Source organism: Coenobita brevimanus, chromosome 72 (genome assembly GCF_032717465.1).
Source record: "Coenobita brevimanus isolate Jiangsu-jjx chromosome 72, ASM3271746v2, whole genome shotgun sequence".
Classification (NCBI taxonomy): Eukaryota; Metazoa; Arthropoda; class Malacostraca; order Decapoda; family Coenobitidae; genus Coenobita; species Coenobita brevimanus.
This window is the reverse complement of record NC_137025.1, coordinates 19,164,717-19,185,179: the sequence shown is the minus strand read 5'-3', so window position 1 is coordinate 19,185,179 and position 20,463 is coordinate 19,164,717. Positions and strand designations below refer to the sequence as shown.

Below are 20,463 nucleotides of genomic sequence, written 5' to 3'. Positions count from 1 at the left end.
TGACGAAGAGAGGTGTATGTGAGTGAGGTGGAGGGTGGAAGAGGGAGGGGGAGACCGAGAGGATGAGATGGAGGGATGGGGTGGAGAGGTATATGAGAGAGGGGGGTGTGAGTTGGGAGCAGGGAGGTAGTGAGTAATGGCGGGGACAGGGCGACACTTGGAGGCGATTTGTTTGTGTGCCACCCCAAACGGGATTAGAGGCGTCTGGCTAATAGATAGATAGATAGATATATATATATATATATGCTGAATATATATATATATATATATATATATATATATATATATATATATATATATACTGAATATATATATATATATATATATATATATATATATATATATATATATATATATGCTGAATATATATATATATATATATATATATATATATATATATATATATATGTATATATATACTGAATATATATATATATATATATATATATATATATATATATATATATATATATATATATATATATATACTGAATATATATATATATATATATATATATATATATATATATATATATATATATATACTGAATATATATATATATATATATATATATATATATATATATATATATATATATATATATATATATATACTGAATATATATATATATAATATATATATATATATATATACTGAATATATATATATATATATATATATATATATATATACTGAATATATATATATATATATATATATATATATATATATATATATATGAAGGAAGAGGAAAGAATGAAGGAAAGAAAGACAGAAGAGGGAGTGTAAAGTCACCCGTAGGCAGAAGGACAAGGAAAGAAAGACAGAAGAGGATGGAGGAGAGAAAAGGGCAGACACCAGACAGCAGCATACATATATAAATATATATATATATATATATATATATATATATATATATATTTTTATATATATATATATCTATCTCTCTATATATATATATATATATAGATAGATATATAGATATATATAGATAGATATATAGATATATATAGACATATATATATAGATACATAGATTTATATATATATATATATATATATAGATATAGATATATGTATATAGATATATATATAGATATATATATATATAGAGAGAGAGAGAGAGAGAGATATATGGTGCCTCTGTGATAGAGTTTGCGTTTCATACACGGGTGGACCATGGTTCGCGCCCCGCCAGGGTAATAAACTTTGGGAGTGTTTGCCTGGCCACGTACTGCATTGACGGACACAAGGGATGCTGTTGTTGAACGAGTGTTGCATACTGTAAAGTATGCTTGCACCCAGTCGGCTTGCGCGGGCTGATTACACTTGGTTCACAGACTACACACACATCCAGAGCCACCTACAATTGCACTTACAAGCACTCAACACTCAGATAAACAGTAAAATATCAGAACAGCAAACACTAAACTGGAAAAATTACCTCCAAACACTTGACCACAAAACAGACATCAGCAAACTCTACAAAACACTAAACAGCATCACACTTTCCAACAGCAACACCACACAATCACATGCTGCCATCACAACAACAGACACCATACCCTCAAACAAACAACAAGCAAACACTCTCATCAATCACTTTTCACAAGTCAGCCATCTAACCCCCCATCCGGAAGACCGACGTATCATCAGACGTAAGAGACAGTTCCCCACAGACCCAGACTATGCACCTTTCACTTACAACCAGACGAAGCACATTATTAACAACCTCAAGCACTCATCTGCCTGTGGACCAGACAACATAAGCAACATTCACCTTAAACACCAAGGACCAGAAGGCATACAAGCACTCACCAACATGTCAAACTACAGCTACTCACACAACATAATACCCAGCATCTGGAAGCATGGCAATATCATCACTATCCCCAAACCCAACAAAGACCCCACGTTACCCTCCTCACATCGCCCCATCACACTCCTCTGCACCCCCTCTAAAGTCACTGAATGACTGATACTACAACTAGTCACATCTCACATTCCCCTAGCCCAGTCACAACATGGCTTTAGGCCACTACACTCCACAAACACCCTTCTTACAGACCTTACACAGAGAGTTTTCGATGGCATAAATTCAGCTAGGCCACCACACAGAACACTCCTAGTCACACTAGACATTAGCAAAGCTTTTGATGCCATCCCCCGCTACAACCTCACAAACAAAATACTCAACACAAACATGCACAATAACACAAAAAGATGGGTGGCAAACTACTTAGCAGGCAGATGTGCACACGTAACATTTGCCGGTCAGTCTTCTAACATCAGAAACTTCACAAATGGCGTCCCCCAAGGATCTGTTTTGTCCCCTACACTCTTTAATCTATACATGCACAACGTACCCACACCCCACACACCACAGATACACATAGCTTCCTATGCAGATGATATAACACTTACATGTACACACCAAAACACAAACACAGCTGCACACATCATTCAACCTTACCTCAACACACTACATGAATGGTTTACCACAAACAGGCTCAAAATAACCCCAGCCAAATCTACAGTGACTCTTCTCACAAACTGGACAGCAGAACACAGTCACATCCCACACCTCACCATAAACAACACTCCCCTACCACACACACACACACACCCAAAATCCTTGGTGTAACATACAATACATCAATGTCATTTAAACAACACATCACAAACATTAATAATAAAATAACACTAAGACTCAATACTTTGAGGTCACTTGCCCATACAACATTCGGACACAACAAAGAAACCACCACCACATTATACAAACAATACATATGTTCAGTGATGAATTATGCAAGCCCTGCCTGGGCTTCTAACCTGACCAAAACACACTACAACACTCTACAGACCATACAGAACAAGGCCCTAAAAATAATCACAGGCTGCACAGCTACTACACCCACAGACCACCTACATCAAGAAACCAAAGTCCTCAAAGTCAAAAAATCACTTAGACATGAGAGACACCCAGTTTCTTGCTGCAGCCTCCACAAACCCACAACATCCACTACAGTATATGGCAGCACATCCACCCACACCAAGGAATATCAAAACAACACCCAGCACACGATACCATACACAAATACTGTCATCTATCCCCCCTCGCCTGCCGCAGACCAGCTTCCAGAAGCATATCCACACTCAGATCACTCGCCACTCCATGCAGTCACTTAAAGACAACACACATCTGCATGCACGGCCTCCTGACATCCACCCTTCTGAATCCTATCTTCCTCGTGAGGACAAAGTCCACCTGGCCAGGCTGAGATGTGGGCACCATCCAGCCCTCTTAAGCTACCAGAAGAGGCTGGATGACTCCGTCGCTGATGCCTGTCCAGGATGCAACACAGCACCCCATACTATTAAGCACATTATGGAAGACTGCATTGCACACAATCACCTATGCCAGCAACACAACATACACTCTTTGAGAGCTCTGTGGGAAAGCCCGGTCTCGGCCATGGCCTGCCTAAGGGACTCAGGGCTGTTCGGCCAGACTGTCTAGGGAACAACTACTACTACTACTACACTTACAAGCACTACATACAATCTCTACCAGACAGCATAAGCCACTTGGTAGAGATACATTGGCTGTATCGTCCTGACTTCTGTTGGGATAGGCCGGTCCTGCAGTGGATACTCAAACGGCTGTCGCTGCTGCTGATGATTATATATATATCCATCCATCCATCATCCAATCCTGCATTTCCCCATGAGGAGCGTAGGAGCCCGGGGCTAGGCAGTTGGCCCCGACATTTAAGATGAGAGTGACCAGCCTCACTCATCCCTGAGTTGCATTATGTGAGCAGTCAACCCCAACCATCCCTTGTATATGAACCTTCCCCGGCTCAATCTGATTGGAGCGCCGTAATTACCCGCTAAACCACCAGGCGCCAAAATTTGGTTATATGGTTACCACCCAGCGTAGTAAATGGTTTCCTGGTGTACAGGAAACCATTCCATTTGGCTTGTCAGTCAGTGTAGAGTCACCCACAGGCAGAAGGAAGAGGAACGAATGAAGGAAAGAAAGACAAGAGGGAGTGTAAAGTTACCTGTAGGCAGAAGGACAAGGAAAGGAAGATAGTAGAGGATGGAAGGACTGAAGGATGGAGGAGAGGAAAGGGCAGACACCTGACAGCAGCACTGCATTTAGTGAGTGGATGGTGATATATATATATATATATATATATATATATATATATATATATACAGTAATCCCTCCAATATCTGACGTAATAGAGCCATAGGCAGGTCCGGATACTGGTCCTGTCCGGATATTGGGTCCCAGCTTATGGACTTGTACTTATGGACCCTAACTCAGAGAAACACCTATACAACTCCCTCTGGACATGCATAGCACATATTTAAGACCCAAAGCACACCAATAAGGCACATAAATGACTGAAATAAATGCAAAAGAAGCATAAAATGAGGGTTTAGAAGTAGGTTCATACAATATTAAACATTCTGGTTACTGGCTCCTGGACTGGTACTTATGGACCCTAACCTAGCCTAACTCAGCAAAACACCTTCCTACTGCACATGCATAGCTCCTAACACCCCTATTCCACACCAATAAAGGACATTAAAGAGTGAAATGAGGTGTTTTGAGGTAAAGTATAGTATGGAAAAAGTACAGTATGAAACATTCTGCCTACTTACAGCAAGTCCATGTCCACCTCGATGAATAACGGCCTCCTCTCGGACTCTGACAGTAAGAAGGATTTCCTGGAGCACTTCCAGAACACTGTTCATGAAGTCTTGCACTGAACTTAGTCAATCGCACTCAGAAGTCGTTCTCTTCACAGTGCGCACTCTTGTCTAACTAATGCTCCATTGTAACTTACTAAGTGTTGCACTCTGCACTTTAACTTTTCCCATTCTTCTAATAATTTTCTAAAGCAAAAACAAACAAGTCTATTTACGTTAAATTTTGTTCCAAATTAGTCTTTTCACTCACAACTGTAAATCCTTAACACAACATACTGTTTCTTTTCACTGCACAACAGTGTAAATTCCTGTGTGGTCTAGTGGAGAAGTTCTTGCTGTTTATTCACTGTCAGAGTCCGAGAGTATCACTGGCAGGTGACCTAGGGGTGCGTCGCTGGGTCGTGGTGATGGTGTACCCACTGCAGACGACTCTGAAGACAGACACAAACTCACGTCGAGCGGTGACTCCACCGTGGCTGATGTGCTGGGCTGTGGCTCGGAGCATGAGGGCCTGTCTTGGGGAGGCAATGGAGTGGAGCCAGGGCTGGGCACAGTGGGGGTCATGGGCCTGAAAAAACTGTCAGTGGTTGATTTGCGCAATAACCGATGATTCTGACGATTGATGATGCGCTGCCTAAAAGCACGCACTTCCTCCCCAAGTCCCAAGGGCCCCATCTCCCTGTCGCAGTACGGGTGTTCCAGGTAGTCTAGGACGAACTCTGGGTGTTCCCGGAGTGAGCTCAGCTTGGGGATGGCTGGAGTAGTGTCCTGCTGAGAGGAGTCCGCATCATCGTCGCCTTCCTCGTCGGAATCTTCAAGCTCGGTACTGACACCTGCAACTGAAGACGCGATCTCGATATCAGACAATGTCTGATACCCAGGATCGCCCTCGTCGTCATCCAACCACTCACGAACATCGTCCACATCAACATCGTCGCCGTGCGTACGTAGCCGTGCATGGAAGTCATCCACGTCAAACCCTAGAAAATCGTACTCCACATCCGTTCCGAGAAGCAGACGAGACCAACCATTTTCCAGAGTCTTCACAGAGACTTCCTTCCATGCACTAGCCCAGTTGTACAGTGCAGACTTGATGTTGTTGCGGTGAAGGTTTTCCAAAGTCGGCTGGCCTCATGTGTCCCGTCCCTCCCTGCACTCGTCCTCGTCCTTGAGAACAACCATCACCTCGTCCAGGAACTTCCGTCGGTATAGGTGCTTTGTTGCCACGATCACTCCTTGGTCCATTGGTTGGATGAGAGCAGTCGTATTAGGTGGCAGAAACATGCACCTAATCCGGCCATTCTCAGCCACCAAGTCCTTGTCGCATGGGTGGGCAGGTGCACTATCGAGGAGAAGGAGGGCCTTTACCTGGTCGCGTGGGATTCCCAGTGTCTCCGTTTGGTAATTGATGACCTCCTTGACGAAGTGGCGGTGGAACCAGTCTTTGAAGATCACAGCTATAAACCATGCCTTCAAAGAATGGTACCAGACGACAGGAAGGACATCCATCATCCCACGAAGACACCGAGGCTGCTTTGCACAGCCAACAACAACGGGCTTAAGCTGGTGCATGCCGTTAGCATTGGCACAACACAAAGCAGATATCCTTTCCTTGGAGAGCCTGCGGCCAGGTACACACTTCTCTGTCTCCTCGGCTAGAGTGTTTGTTGGCAAAGAGCGATAGAATAGACCAGTTTCGTCAGCGTTGTAGACTTGACCGAGAGTGAGGCCCTTCCTGACGATCAAGCCCTTCACCTTGTGCCGAAACTCGTCAACTCCATCCTCTTTAGCGTCCAAAGCTTCGCCATGAGCTTTACGGTTGGTAAGGCCATGCCGTAACTTGAACGCAAAGAGCCAACCCTCGGATGCCTTGAAGCCTAGGGTGTCGTGAAGCCTGGCGAACTTCTCAGCAGCAGCCTTCAGCTCCGTTCCACGTACCAACACACCAGCAGCACATTGCTGTCGATACCAAATCAACGTGGAGCGGTCGATTTCAGCAAACTTGGGAGTAAACATCACCTTCCTCTCCACGTTGCGTTTGCTTCTCGACGAGAAGTCAGCCGTGCACTGCATGAGTTTGTCTCGGGATCTCTTAATATCGAACAAAGTAGATCGGGCCAGGTTGAACTCGCGGAGGATGCGGGAAGAAGACCACCCCGCATCTACTTTTTCCAATATCTCCCATTTCTTCTCCAGAGTCAACACCATTCTCTTCCTTTTCTCAGGTGGCAGGGCCATCATCACACACACTAAGAGGAGGCCCGAGAGCAGCAGGAGTGCCTGTAGCAGGTAAGGCACCACCACAAAAGCGAGTACGTGGGCAGCCATAACGACAAGCGTGCACTCGCGGCGAGAGACAGGCAGAAAGTGGGGAGGATGCAGCAGCGTTCTATCAGACGTCGGAGGAATGACGCGCCACAACAATGCTCTCCCGCGCCGCATGTGGCAAGTTCAAATTACGGGTGGGAAAAATTCGTTTTTTTTTTTTTTTTTTTTTTTGGCGGTTTTCGGACCATTTTGGGAATGTTGGATCCTGGGACGATTATGTCCGGTTAGTGGGGATGTTCGGATATTGGGCGTTCGGATATTAGAGGGATTACTGTATATATATATATATATACACACACACACGAGTATACATGGATAAAAAGTTGCCTAACACACATAGATAAAAAAATGCCTAACACAAAAGGAACTGGAATTACTGAAAGAGAAAAGGGAAGAAGCAAAAAAAAAAAAAATGAGGGAAGATCAGAAGAGGAGGAGAAGAAATTTTTTTACAAAGTACAGTAATAGGATTGCAGGTATGAAAGTGGTACACAAACAGGATGGAATAAAAAGTAATAAGGTAGTAAAACCATGTCATGACAAGTATATAAACAAGATGATAAAGTTGATGTACTCAAATGTGGATGGAATGGTATCTAAATCACTAGAGATGAATGATTATGTCAGAGAAAATTAACCACAAATAATATGCCTAACTGAAACAAAATTAACACCAAGGATAACCAATGACATACTAAACTTAGAGGAATACAATATATGGAGAAGAGACAGAAATTTAAAAAAAGGAGGAGGAATTATAATATTAACTAAGAAAAATCTAAAAGTCAATGAAATAAAACTAGATATACCATCACAAGTAGAACTGATTCCAGTAGAGATCAACACATCTTAAGGGAAAGTAATTGTAGCCAATTTGTACATGCCACCCAGATCAAACACATGGGAAAGAGACGAATATGAGGAACTGGCAGAGAGTACAATTCAGAGTTTAAGAGTATTACTACATAATATGGAAGAGAAATCGGAAAGAATTATACTAACTCGAGATTTTAATACAAATATAAATTGGAATACTCTAGATATAAATAGCCAAGAAAGCTGTTGGGACCAAAAGCTCCTGGATCTCGTGCAAGAGTTTTTTTCTAACGCAACATGTGAGGGAAACCACCAGAAAAAGGGGAGTCGATGTACCTTCAGTGCTAGATCTAATATTTACTAGGCAAGAAAATGATACTGACATTTTAATATATCACCCTCCACTCGGCAAAAGCGATCATGCAGTACTAAATTATAACTTCAGGATAGCATATGACATAGTTAACAGACATGAAAGTTACAAAAAGAGTCTAAACTATAAAAAGGGAAATTATCAAGACCTAAAGAAGTATTTCTTAGAAGTTGATTGGGAAAATGAACTTAGAGGACAAGATTTAAATGCTGTATATAAAAAATTCTGTGAATTTTATGAAATAGGAATCCAGAAGTACATCCCACAGCACAAAGAAGCAGATGAGAAAATACTGAAATGGTTCAATACAGAATGTAAAAAATCAAAAGAAAGAAGAGATTTGTTGTGGAATAGATACAGAAGACACAATAGTGAAAGGGCAAACAGGCAAGAAACGATTATACAAGAATAAGGAGGGAAGCCCAAAGACAATTTGAGGAGGATATAATAAATAAAAGTACTGATCAACCAAAGCTGTTTTACAGCTACATCAGAAGCAAAACCAAAGTAAAAGATATAATACAATCCATTACGGACGAGAGAATCACTTATACACAAGAGAAACATATTTGTGAAGCACTAAATATGAATTTCCAATTAGTTTTTACAGAAGAAAAAAATTTTGAGAGGGACTATGTGGAACACACATGTCCACACATACTACCAGATATACAAATAGCAGAAAAAATGATACAGGAGGAGTTAAGTAAATTAGACAGAGGAAAAGCAAGTGGTCCTGATGAAATTTCATGTTGGGTACTACGAGAATGTGCAAAGGAGTTAAGTAAACCATTATTTTTAATTTTCAAGAAATCCTTGAGTCAAGGGAAACTACCTGATATTTGGAAAAAAGCAAATATTGTCCCCTTATTCAAGAAAGGAAATAGACAAAATCCACTCAACTACCGACCAGTATCACTGACCAGTGTTGTAAGCAAGGTACTAGAAAAGCTTATAAGAAAAGCTTGGGTAAATCATCTAGAAGAACACAGTATGATAACAGAAAGACTGTTTGGTTTCAGAAAAGGAAAATCATGTGTTACTAATCTGTTGAGCTACTATGACAGAGTAACAAACACAATACAGGAAAGAGAAGGATGGGTGGACAGTATCTATTTAGATTTCAAGAAAGCTTTTGACACAGTACCACACCAAAGACTTTTATGGAAGCTGTACCATCAAGGAGGAATTCGAGGCAAACTGTTTTGTTGGATGCAAGATTTTCTCATAAAAAGAGAAATGAGAACAGTACTAAGAGGAAACTACTCATCATGGAAAGAAGTGACTAGTGGAGTACCAAAGGGTTCAGTGCTGGCACCAATCATGTTTTTAGTGTATATAAATGATATAAACAGTAACACTGGAAATGAAAGCTATCTGAATATGTTTGCAGATTATGCAAAAATACAAAGGAGAATTCCTCTTGTAAAGAGCTACAAAAAGAATTAAATAAACTTCATGAATGGAGTAATACATGGCACCAAGCTTAAGGGACCTAAGCTATGAAAAAAGACTAAATAAACTGAATTTACCAACACTACAGGAGAGAAGGAAAAGAGGTGACATGATAATGCTATATAAGTGCATATCAGGGAAGGAGAAAATAGACATAAATGATTACTTAACATATGGAGAAGCATCAGCAAGAGGACACTGCAAAAAACTGCATAAGAAGAGAGGTGATAAAGATGTAAGGAAATTCAGTTTCCCAAACAGAGCAATTGATCAATGGAATGCACTACCGAATGAAATAGTGTGTGCCAAAACAATTCACAAATTTAAGGATATGTACGATAAATATGGTCTAAGACACGGGACAGTACGAGCTTGACTCATTCCTGTAAAGATACAATTAGGTAAGAACAATTAGGTAAGAACACACACACACACACACGTGGTCATTGAGTTCCAGATGTTAATAGGAAACGTTGAGCCAAGAGACGAGCTTCATAGACAGGGAAGATACAACTTTGGCAAAGCAAATTTTACAGGATTGAGAAACTTTTTTGAAAATGCGGATTGGAGAAAATTCAGAGAAACAAGAGAGATACAGAGGAAGTGGGATATCTTTCTAGACCTCTATAATTTGGGAGTGGAAAAATTTGTACCAAGAGTAAGAGGGAAAGAAAACAGGAAAAAGGAGTGGTTTAATAGAAGGTGTATGATAGCCAAAAAAAAGAGAGATAAGGCGTGGAACAATTGGAGAAAGAGAGGTAACGACAGAACAAAGGAAGAATATAAAAGAACAAGAAACGAATACACAAGAATACGTAGGGAAGAAGAAAGGAATTTTGAAAAAGGTATAATTGACAAATGCAAGGATGAACCCAAACTGTTTTATAGATTTGTTAATGGCAAACTGGAAACAAAAGGAAGGAATCACCAAGCTGAAAGTAGATGGAGAGGTCTTTAAGGATGCGGCAATGCAAGCAGAAATAATGAACAAACGTTTCCAGTCAGTTTTCACTAAAGAAAAGGAGCTTGTGGAAGGGGAGGGAGTGATTAGAAATGTTCCGGTGATGAAAGATATAAAAGTGGAGGTGCAGGAAGTGTATAAATTACTGGAAACTCAAGATGTAAGGAAAGCCCCAGGACCTGATGGAATTTCTAATTGGGTACTGAAGGAATGCAGAGAACAACTGGCAGATAAAATTCACAGCTTAATTGTATGCTCACTGGAAGAGGGGAAAGTGCCAAAAGAATGGAAGAGGGCAAATGTGGTACCAATTTACAAGGGAGGAAATAGGGAAGAACCTCTGAATTATAGACCAGTGTCTCTAACCAGCATGGTCGCAAAATTGTGTGAGAGAATCCTGAGAGACATGGATAAAATATCTGGAAGAGATGAATATTTTGGCTGAATGTCAGTTTGGATTCAGAAGTGGAAGGTCATGTGTTTCAAATTTGTTGAGCTTTTACTCAAGAGCGATTGATGTGGTACAGGAGAGAGATGGTTGGGTGGATTGTGTGTACTTAGACTTAGAGAAGGCCTTTGACAAGGTACCTCATAAGAGACTAATGTGGAAACTAGAATATATAGGAGGACTAAAGGGGAAACTTCTGGAATGGATGAGAGACTTTTTGAGAGACAGACAAATGAGGACAGTAATAAAGGAAAAGATGTCTGGATGGAGGGAAGTAACAAGTGGAGTCCCTCAAGGCTCAGTGTTGGCGCCAGTAATGTTCCTGATTTACGTAAATGATATGGTAGATGGAGTGAACAGTTATGCGAGTCTGTTTGCTGATGATGTAAAGATCTTGAGGAAGATAGAGGTTGAGGAGGATTGTAAAATACTGCAGGAGGATTTGGATAGGATACACAATTGGAGCCGGACGTGGGAAATGAAATTTAATGTAAAGAAATGTAAAATATTGGAAATGGGTAAAAGTACCAGGAGACCATCACTGAATTATTTTTGGGTAATGAATTAATCACAAAAGGAGAGAAGAGAAAGATTTGGGAGTGCTGGTCCAAGATAGTTTGTCACCAGAAAAGCACATTAACAAGATAGTTGGAGAGACTTATAAGCTCTTGACTAACATAAGAGTAGCATTTCATTATATGGATGAGGAAATGATGAAAAAATTGATAGTGGCCATGATCCACCCCAGGTTAGAATATGCAGCGGTAGTGTGGTCCCCACACAAAAAGAAAGATATAAACAAGATTGAGAGAATACAAAGAACAGCAACCAAGATGGTCCCCAGTCTGACAGACCTGTCATACAGAGAGAGGCTGGAAAAACTGGATTTGCCTTCGTTAGAGGAAAGGAGAAAGAGGGGAGACATGACTGCGGTGTTCAGGACCATGGTGGGAGTAGATAAAATTGACAAAGAAGATCTGTTTGTATGGGATAAGAGAGCAACAAGAGGACATGGAATGAAATTGAAAAAGTCAAGCTGCTTGAAGGATATCAAGAAATATAGCTTTCCTTACAGAAGTATAGACTTATGGAATAGCCTGGACAAAGAGATCGTCCAGTCTAAAAACTTAAACGAGTTTAAAGTTAAATTCGACTTATTGAGAAACAGCGACGGAAACCCACGAGCATAGTACATTCCGTGTATATCACAATTAGGTATATTCTTAAATATTTAGAACGACTCAGACAAAGAGGTGGTGCATGAGAAAAACATTCATGTGTGTAAAGGTAGACTTGATAAATGTGGATATGGAGACAGGATAACATGAGCATTGCTCAATTCCTGTATACTACAAATAGGTAAATACAAATAAGTAAATAGGTAAATACATAGGTTCAGGTTGCCAACAGAGACGGAGCTCTTCCTGGATCGTGTTATTATTCGTGCGGAAATAATTGCTAAATCAGTAACGAAAAAGGAGAGCAGCCTGTTGTGATTATGTAAATGAGTGCGTGAGTGGTGGTCCCATCGGTCAATAGAAAAAAAAAAAAAAACGCGAGTTTCGGTCAAAGAGCACAAGATATAGTGGAAATTGAAAGATTCCATGTGGTTGTACAATGGCGGAGGGTGACGGAGCTTTGTATACATATGGTGAAAAGGAATTTGAGGGCTTCTCCGAAGATGATGTGGGAAATGGAAGTACTATGTTGAACCAAACAAGAGTAGCTGGATTAGAGAGAACAGCGGAGAGGAATGTCCAGGAATTAAAAAAGGTATGGGTAGTAATTAGAGAGTTACAGGAACAAACCCAAAAGCAGGAGAGAGATCAATGTTCTACGAAGTAAACTGGAAAAAGTTTGCACACGTAGTGTAGAGCAAGAAAGAGAAGTCACAGAATTGAAAGTGAGTAACGACTCTCCATCAAATGATATAAAACAGCTCAAGAGGGAGAATAAGAGGTTGGAAGAAGAAGAAAGGGACAGGATGAAAAGTAAACTAGATGAGTATGACTCTAAGTCAAAGATGCAAGATGAGCACATTAAGGAAATCAGGGAACAACATGAGGGTGGAAGAAAATTCAGGAGGAGGGAAACGTAAATCTGAAAGAGATTGTAGAACAACAACGTAAGGAAAGGGTGGAGAAAGAAGTGGTTAGGGTACTGAGAAGTAGGGAAGCGTTAGTCAGGGATGTAGCAGATAAGAAGAAATGTGTAATAATTTCAGGAGTAAAAGAAAAATGTATGATAGTAAGATCAGAAAGAGCAAAAGAAGAACTGAGTAAGTTTAAAGAAATAGTATCAGTTATGGAGGTTAACAATGAAGCTCAAGAAGAGATTGAAGAAGAGTGTAGGTTAGGAAAGTATGAGGAAGGAGGGGCGAGGCCATTGAAGGTAAAGTTGAAGTCCCAGGTAATGATAAAAGAAATCATCAAAGAAGGGGCAAGGCCATTGAAGGTAAAGTTGAAGTCCCAGGTAATGATAAAAGAAATCATCAACAGAACTTGGAAATTATCAGACAAAAAGGGGTTCAAAAATGTTTGGATAAGGAGAGTTGCAAATGAGGGAGAAGAGCAAAAATAAAGGGGTTAGTAAAGGAAGCAAAGGCAAAAACCTAACAGAGAATGGAGGAAGAGAAGACAATGTTTTATTGGAGAGTTATGGATCAGAAATTGAGGATGTGGTACCGATGGAGAGAAGAGGGTATAAAAAACAGCAAAAAAAAATGTGAAAGTGGCATATACTACTGTTGATGGCTTAATATTGGCTAGGTTGGAAATCAATGACTTCTTGAGGGTTCGTGGACCTGATGTTATGTGCTTTGTAGAAACTAAGTTAAGAGAGGATGTTAATGTCCATATGGGAGATGGTCAATACAAACTGTGGAGAAGATAAAGAAAAGAAAAAAACGGGAGGAGGAGTGATGATAGCACTGAAGAACAACATAAATGTAGTTACTGTGGCAATGGGAGAGGATAGGGCTGAAGTGATAAATATGAAACTAGAAACTGGAGAGCATGGTGGGAGAGATATGGCAGTAGTATATGTTCCCCCTAAGACAAAAACATAGAATGATGATGAATACCAGGAGATGTTGTCAGACATGGCTAATTATGTACAGAAAGTGATCGAGAAAAGCAATGATATACGGTACTTTTAATGAGGGACTTTAATTGTAAAGAGGTGAACTGGGAGGAGTGGGACTCGGGAAGCGGTGAAGATTTGTGGGGCACTATATTGTTAAACATAACAATGAACAATGTGATGACGCAGAGGGTAAAAAGAAGAGGCAAGATTCTGAGGTGAGGACACACCAGCAAGATTAGATTTACTTCTAACCAAAGAACCTGATGTAATAGAATCCTTGAAATATCTTTGTCCTATAGGAAAAAGTGATCATGTGGTCAATGAGTTCCAGATGATAGTAGGGAACGTGTTGCCAAGAGACGAGTTTTATAGGCAGGGAAGATACAACTTTGGGAAAGCAAACTTTACAGGATCGAGAAAATTCTTCGAAAATGCGGATTGGAGAAAATTCAGAGAAACAGGAGAGATACAGAGGAAGTGGGAAATCTTTCTAGACCTCTATAATTCGGGAGTGGAAAAATATGTACCAAGAGTAAGGGGGAAAGAAAACAGGAAAAAGGAGTGGTTTAATAGGTGTATGATAGCAGAAAAAGAGAGGGACATGGCGTGGAACAACTGGAGGAAGAGAGGTAATAACAGAACAAAGGAAGAATATAAAAGACCTAGAATATACAACAATACATAGAGAGGAAGAAAGGAACTTTGAAAAAGGTATAATACTGTATACAAATGTAAGGATGAACCCAAACTGTTTTATAGATTTGTCAACAGCAAATTGAAACAAAAGGAAGGAATCACCAAACTGAAAGTAGATGGAGAGATTAATAAAGGTATGGCAATGCAAGCTGAAATAATGAACAAATGTTTCCAGTCAATTTTCGCTAATGAAAATTAGTTTGTGGAAGGGGAGGGAGTGATTAGAAATGTAGCGATGGAAGATATAAAAGTGGAAGTACAGGAAGTGTATAAAATACTGGAAACTCAAGATATAAGGAAAGCCTCAGGACCAGATGGAATCTCTAATTGGGTACTGCAGGAATGCAGAGAACAACTGGTGGATAAGATCCACGATTTAATTGTGTGTTCTCTGGAAGAAGGGAAAGTGCCTCAAGAATGGAAAAGGGCAAATGCTACAGGAGAGAGACAGTTGGGTGGATTGTGTGTATTTAGATTTGGAAAAGGCCTTCAACAATTTACCCCATAAGAGACTATTGTGGAAACTAGAGCATATAGGAGGACTGAAGGGAAACCTCTTGGAATGGATGAGAGACTTTCTGAGAGACAGACAAATGAGGACGGTAATAAAGGACAGGATGTCTGGATGGAGAGAAGTAACAAGTGAAGTTCCCCAGGGGTCTGTGTTGGCTCCAGTAGTGTTCCTGATTTACGTTAATGATATGGTAGAGGGAGTGAACAGTTATGCAAGTCTGTCTGCTGATGATGCAAAGATCCTGAGGAAAGTAGAGGCAGAGGAGGACTGTAAAATGCTGCAGGAGGATCTGGATAGGATACATGACTGGAGCCAGAAGTGGGAAATTAAATTCAGTGCAAAGAAGTGTAAAATATTGGAAATGGGTAAAAGTACCATGAGGCCATCACTGAATTACTTGATGGGCAATGAACCTATCGCAAAAGTGAGAGAAGAGAAGGATTTGGGAGAGCTGGTCCAGGATAGTTTGTCTCCTGAAAAACATGTTAACAAGACAGTTAGAGAGACGTATAAACTTTTGACTAACATAGGAGTAGCATTTCATTACATGGATGAGGATATGATGAAAATTTTAATAGTGGCCTTAACCCCCCCCAGGTTAGAATATGCAGCAGTAATATGGTCCCTACACAAAAAGAAAGATGTAAACAAGATTGAAAGAATACAAAGGACAGCAAATAAGATGGTCCCCAGTCTGGCAGATCTGTCGTACAGAGAGAGGCTGGAAAAGCTGGATTTGGCTTCCTTAGAGGAAAGGAGAGAGAGGGGCGACATGATTGCAGTGTTCAGGACCATGATCGGAGTAGATAAAATTGACAGAGATCTGTTTTTATGGGATAAGAGAATAACAAGAGGACAAGCTGCTTGAAGGATATCAAGAAATATAGTTTTCCTTATAGATGTATAGACCTGTGGAATAACCTGGACAAAGGGATCGTTCAGTCTAAAAACTTAAACGAGTTTAGAGCAAAATTTGACATTGAGAAACGGTACCCCACGAGTGTAGGTCATTTCCTGCATATCACAACTAGGTAAATACACACACACTCACACAATAACCCCTCCCATATCTGACGTAATAGAGTCCAAATAACATCTGGGACTTGGTCTTGTCCAGGACTTGGGCAAAATGCCCCTGGACAGGTACTTATTGACCCCAACCAAACCTAACTTTGAAAGCCACCTAAATAACTCCCTACCGGACATGCACAGCACCTATTCAAGACCCTGTGCACATAAATAAGTGACAGAGACCATAAAATAAACAAAGAGGAACCAGAGAATGAGAATTTAGAAGTAAGGAAAATATTTAGCAGTGTAATACAGTAGAGTCGCGATTTAAGACAAAAACAACAATCTTACAATAACATGGGCATTTAGTTTCTCCCATAATTAATAGCACAGTAATTTCACTCAATTGCACGAGAGAAACTGTGTGGGAAGTGGGTACGTTTAAGTAATGGATTTTCAGATGACTGCTTTTGTTTACAACTCTCGTGTAATGCTTTTGTTGTTCGCTGATTGGCTTCCTTGACAGGACCTGACCCATGTGACCCATGTCCCACACCACCTGCCACTGGCTGTCTCAGTGTTGTGTGTATCATTGCTGTGATGAGAAGCGTTTGTTTGCTTATTTCCTTTTTGTGTGTGTGTGTGTGTTCTTACCAAATTGTATCTTTACAGGAATGAGTCAAGCTCGTACTGTCCCATGTCTTAAACCATATTTATCATACATATCCTTAAATTTGTGAATTGTTTTGGCACACACTATTTCATTCGGTAATGCATTCCAATGATCAATTGCTCTGTTTGGGAAACTGAATTTCCTTACGCCTTTATCACCTCTCTTCTTATGCAGTTTTTTGCAGTGTCCTCTTGCTGATGCTTCCCCATATGTTATGTAATCATTTATGTCTATTTTCTCTTTCCCTGATATGCATTTATATAGCATAATCATGTCGCCTCTTTTCCTTCTCTCCTGTAGTGTTGGTAGATTCAGTTTATTTAGTCTTTCTTCGTAGCTTAGATCCCTTAACCCCTTAACCGCGGGGCGTCACTTTCGTGACGCTTGGGAGCAAGGGATCATACCGCGGGGCGTCGCTTTTGTGATTCTGTGTTATTTTGAATTCACCCGGGCTTCCAAGTGGGGGCTTGTATCATCTATCAGTACTGCCAATGTCCAACACTAGTCAGCACTCCTAATCTCATCTGTACTCCCATCCATTGTTGACAATTTAGCCATTTCTCCCCGTTCTTGACTCCCCTCCCTACCCCCCCTCCATTACCCTATCCTCTCGCCTGCCCGGCCGTGCTACGCTAAGTAAATCTTCCCTGGAATTTTTCACTGATTTCATCCATTGAAATAAGCCCTATGTCCTATTCTTATACCAAATAATATATACAAGAAAGAAATAAGGTAAGTGAGAGTGCCATACACCTGGAATTGGCTAATTATCACCTGACAACACCTCACGTGCACTCGTTCGCTAATTTTCGCTGTTTTTTTCCCCTTGAAATATGCCCTATAATCTATTTTCGTAATAAATATACATGTAAGGAGGGAAGGGAGAAGCCTAAGTGATATTTACATTCACCTGGAACTACCTAATTTATAATGTATTGTCTAGATTTCCTGCCAATCATATCAGTGCTAGACAAAGCTGTTTCAAGATCTAACATTGGTAGCTCTGAATATATATCTCCCAAGTAGGCCTCTAATCTATTTTCGTAATAAATATACATGTAAGGAGGGAAGGGAGAAGCCTAAGTGATATTTACATTCACCTGGAACTACCAAATTTATAATGTATTGTCTAGATTTCCTGCCAATCATATCAGTGCTAGACTTAGCTGTTTCAAGAAGTAATATTGGTAACTCTGAATAACCCCTTAGCAGGCCTCCACGCTGGCCCTCCGTTATCAGTTTACTCTCATCTTCCGAAGCGAGGGTACGTATGTTTCTTCTTGCTGACTTCAAGGCCTTTTTTCACCCCCATGCAAATGGCCCTGTGACCTTTACCCCCAACTAAACCTCGTGTGGAAAGAGGTAAAGGGCTGACAATTGATAAAAGAGTGACTACGATCTTTCTATTGAGTAAAACAGTGCAAGTGGAATTGTAAATAATGTGTAAACAGCAAGTGAAAGTAATGAATGTAAATAAACGTGAACAATGGAAAATAGTTTTATAAGTTATTTCAAGTGACAGTGCACAACACAGTGTAAATAAAATAGAAATGTAAATAACGTAAATAAAATAGAGAACGTAAATAGAAATGTAAATGAGTAGTATTATAAGAATACGAGTATATACCCTAGGAGTAATGAAAGTGAAAGTTTCACTCTAGCATGTCTGAATGCTATGAGTTATGAGAGTGAAGATGAAAGTGACATTCACTCTCAATGCCAGTATACAGGACGAGAAAGTGAATGCTACGTATTTTACTGAAAGAAATTGAATCCCTACAGTGACAATAAACTAATACTACTGAAGAAAACTTATGGATAAAGACTGTAGATATATATAAGTGTTATATAGTAATAGAAATATAAAGTGTGAGGGGTTTTATGAATAATAAATGACAGACTACCAAGAGCGAACTAGTGCCAGTGCGACGATCAGACGCGCTCGTAATTTCCATTGCTTTCACAGTGTTTTTTTTTTTAGTATGGATCCCAAACTACTTGAAAATTGTAGAATAGTGTTTATAGTGTTTGTATCTGGCTGTGGTAATCATATTACGGGTTGTTGGGAAGTGTAAAGTGGAGACTTCGTTACCCTACTTCAGAGGTCTCCACAAGTCCTACGGTAACCGACGAAGGCTCAACAATCATTCCAGGAGAAAGCTGAAGGTATGTGCCATAAGCATATGTAATTTTATTATTCTAGGACTAATAACTGATTTTTGGCAAATATTTTTTGAGAGTCTGTCGGAGCCCAAATAACCCCGCGGCACACGCAAGTCATTGGTAAACAAGCCCGCGGTGTAGGGGTTAAGCTTGGTATCCATCTTGTAGTGGCCCTTTGAACTTTTTCAATCTTGTCTATGTGTTTTTTGAGATGAGGACTCCAGACTACTGATGCATACTCCAGGGTTGGTCTGATGAATGATGTTATTAGCCTTCTTAGCATGTCTTCATTTATGTATGTGAATGCTATTCTCATATTTGCAAGCAGTGTATACATGTTCCGTACCTTCTCACTGATGTGGTCAGCCGGAGATAGTCTGTTACTGATAATCACACCTAGGTCCTTCTCTCTTTCTGATGTGTGTAGGGTTTTATTTCCTAACTTATAATCCCAATCAGGTCTTTTTCCACTTTTACCAAACTTGATTACATGACACTTGTCCACATTGAACTCCATTTGCCATGTATTACTCCATTCATGAAATTTATTTAATTCTTCTTGTAGCTCTTTACAAGAATCTGTGTTAGTAATTCTCCTTTGTATTTTTGCATCATCTGCAAACATATTTAGATAGCTTTCATTTCCAGTGTTACTGTCTATATCATTTATATACACTAAAAACATGATTGGTGCCAGCACTGAGCCCTGTGGTACTCCAGTAGTCACTTCTTTCCTTGATGAGTAGTTTCCCCTTAGTACTGTTCTCATTTCTCTTTGAGAAAATCTTTCATCCAACAAAACAGTTTGCCTCGAATTCCTCTTTGATGGTACAATTTCCATAAAAGTCTTTGGTGTGGTACTGTGTCAAATGCTTTCTTGAAATCTAAATAGATACTGTCCACCCATCCTTCTCTTTCCTGTATTGTGTCTGTTACTCTGTCATAGGAGCTCAACAGATTAGTAATACATGATTTTCTTTTTCTGAAACCAAGCTGTCTTTCTGTTATCATTTTGTGTTCTTCTAGATGATTTACCCAAGCTTTTCTTATAAGCTTTTCTAATACCTTGCTTACAACACTGGTCAGTGATACTGGTCGGTAGTTGAGTGGATTTTGTCTATTCCCTTTCTTGAATAAGGGGACAATATTTGCTTTCTTCCAAATATCAGGTAGTTTACCTTGACTCAAGGATTTCTTGAAAATTAAAAATAATGGT

The 20,463-nt window shown here is 40.0% G+C and overlaps 1 protein-coding gene across 1 annotated transcript in view; it reads left to right on the top strand.

Moving 5' to 3' along the window:
* Positions 1-20,463, top strand: part of eIF6 (eukaryotic translation initiation factor 6) — a 142,677-nt gene that overhangs the window by 99,972 nt on the left and 22,242 nt on the right. The gene's annotated exons all lie outside the window — the stretch shown is intronic.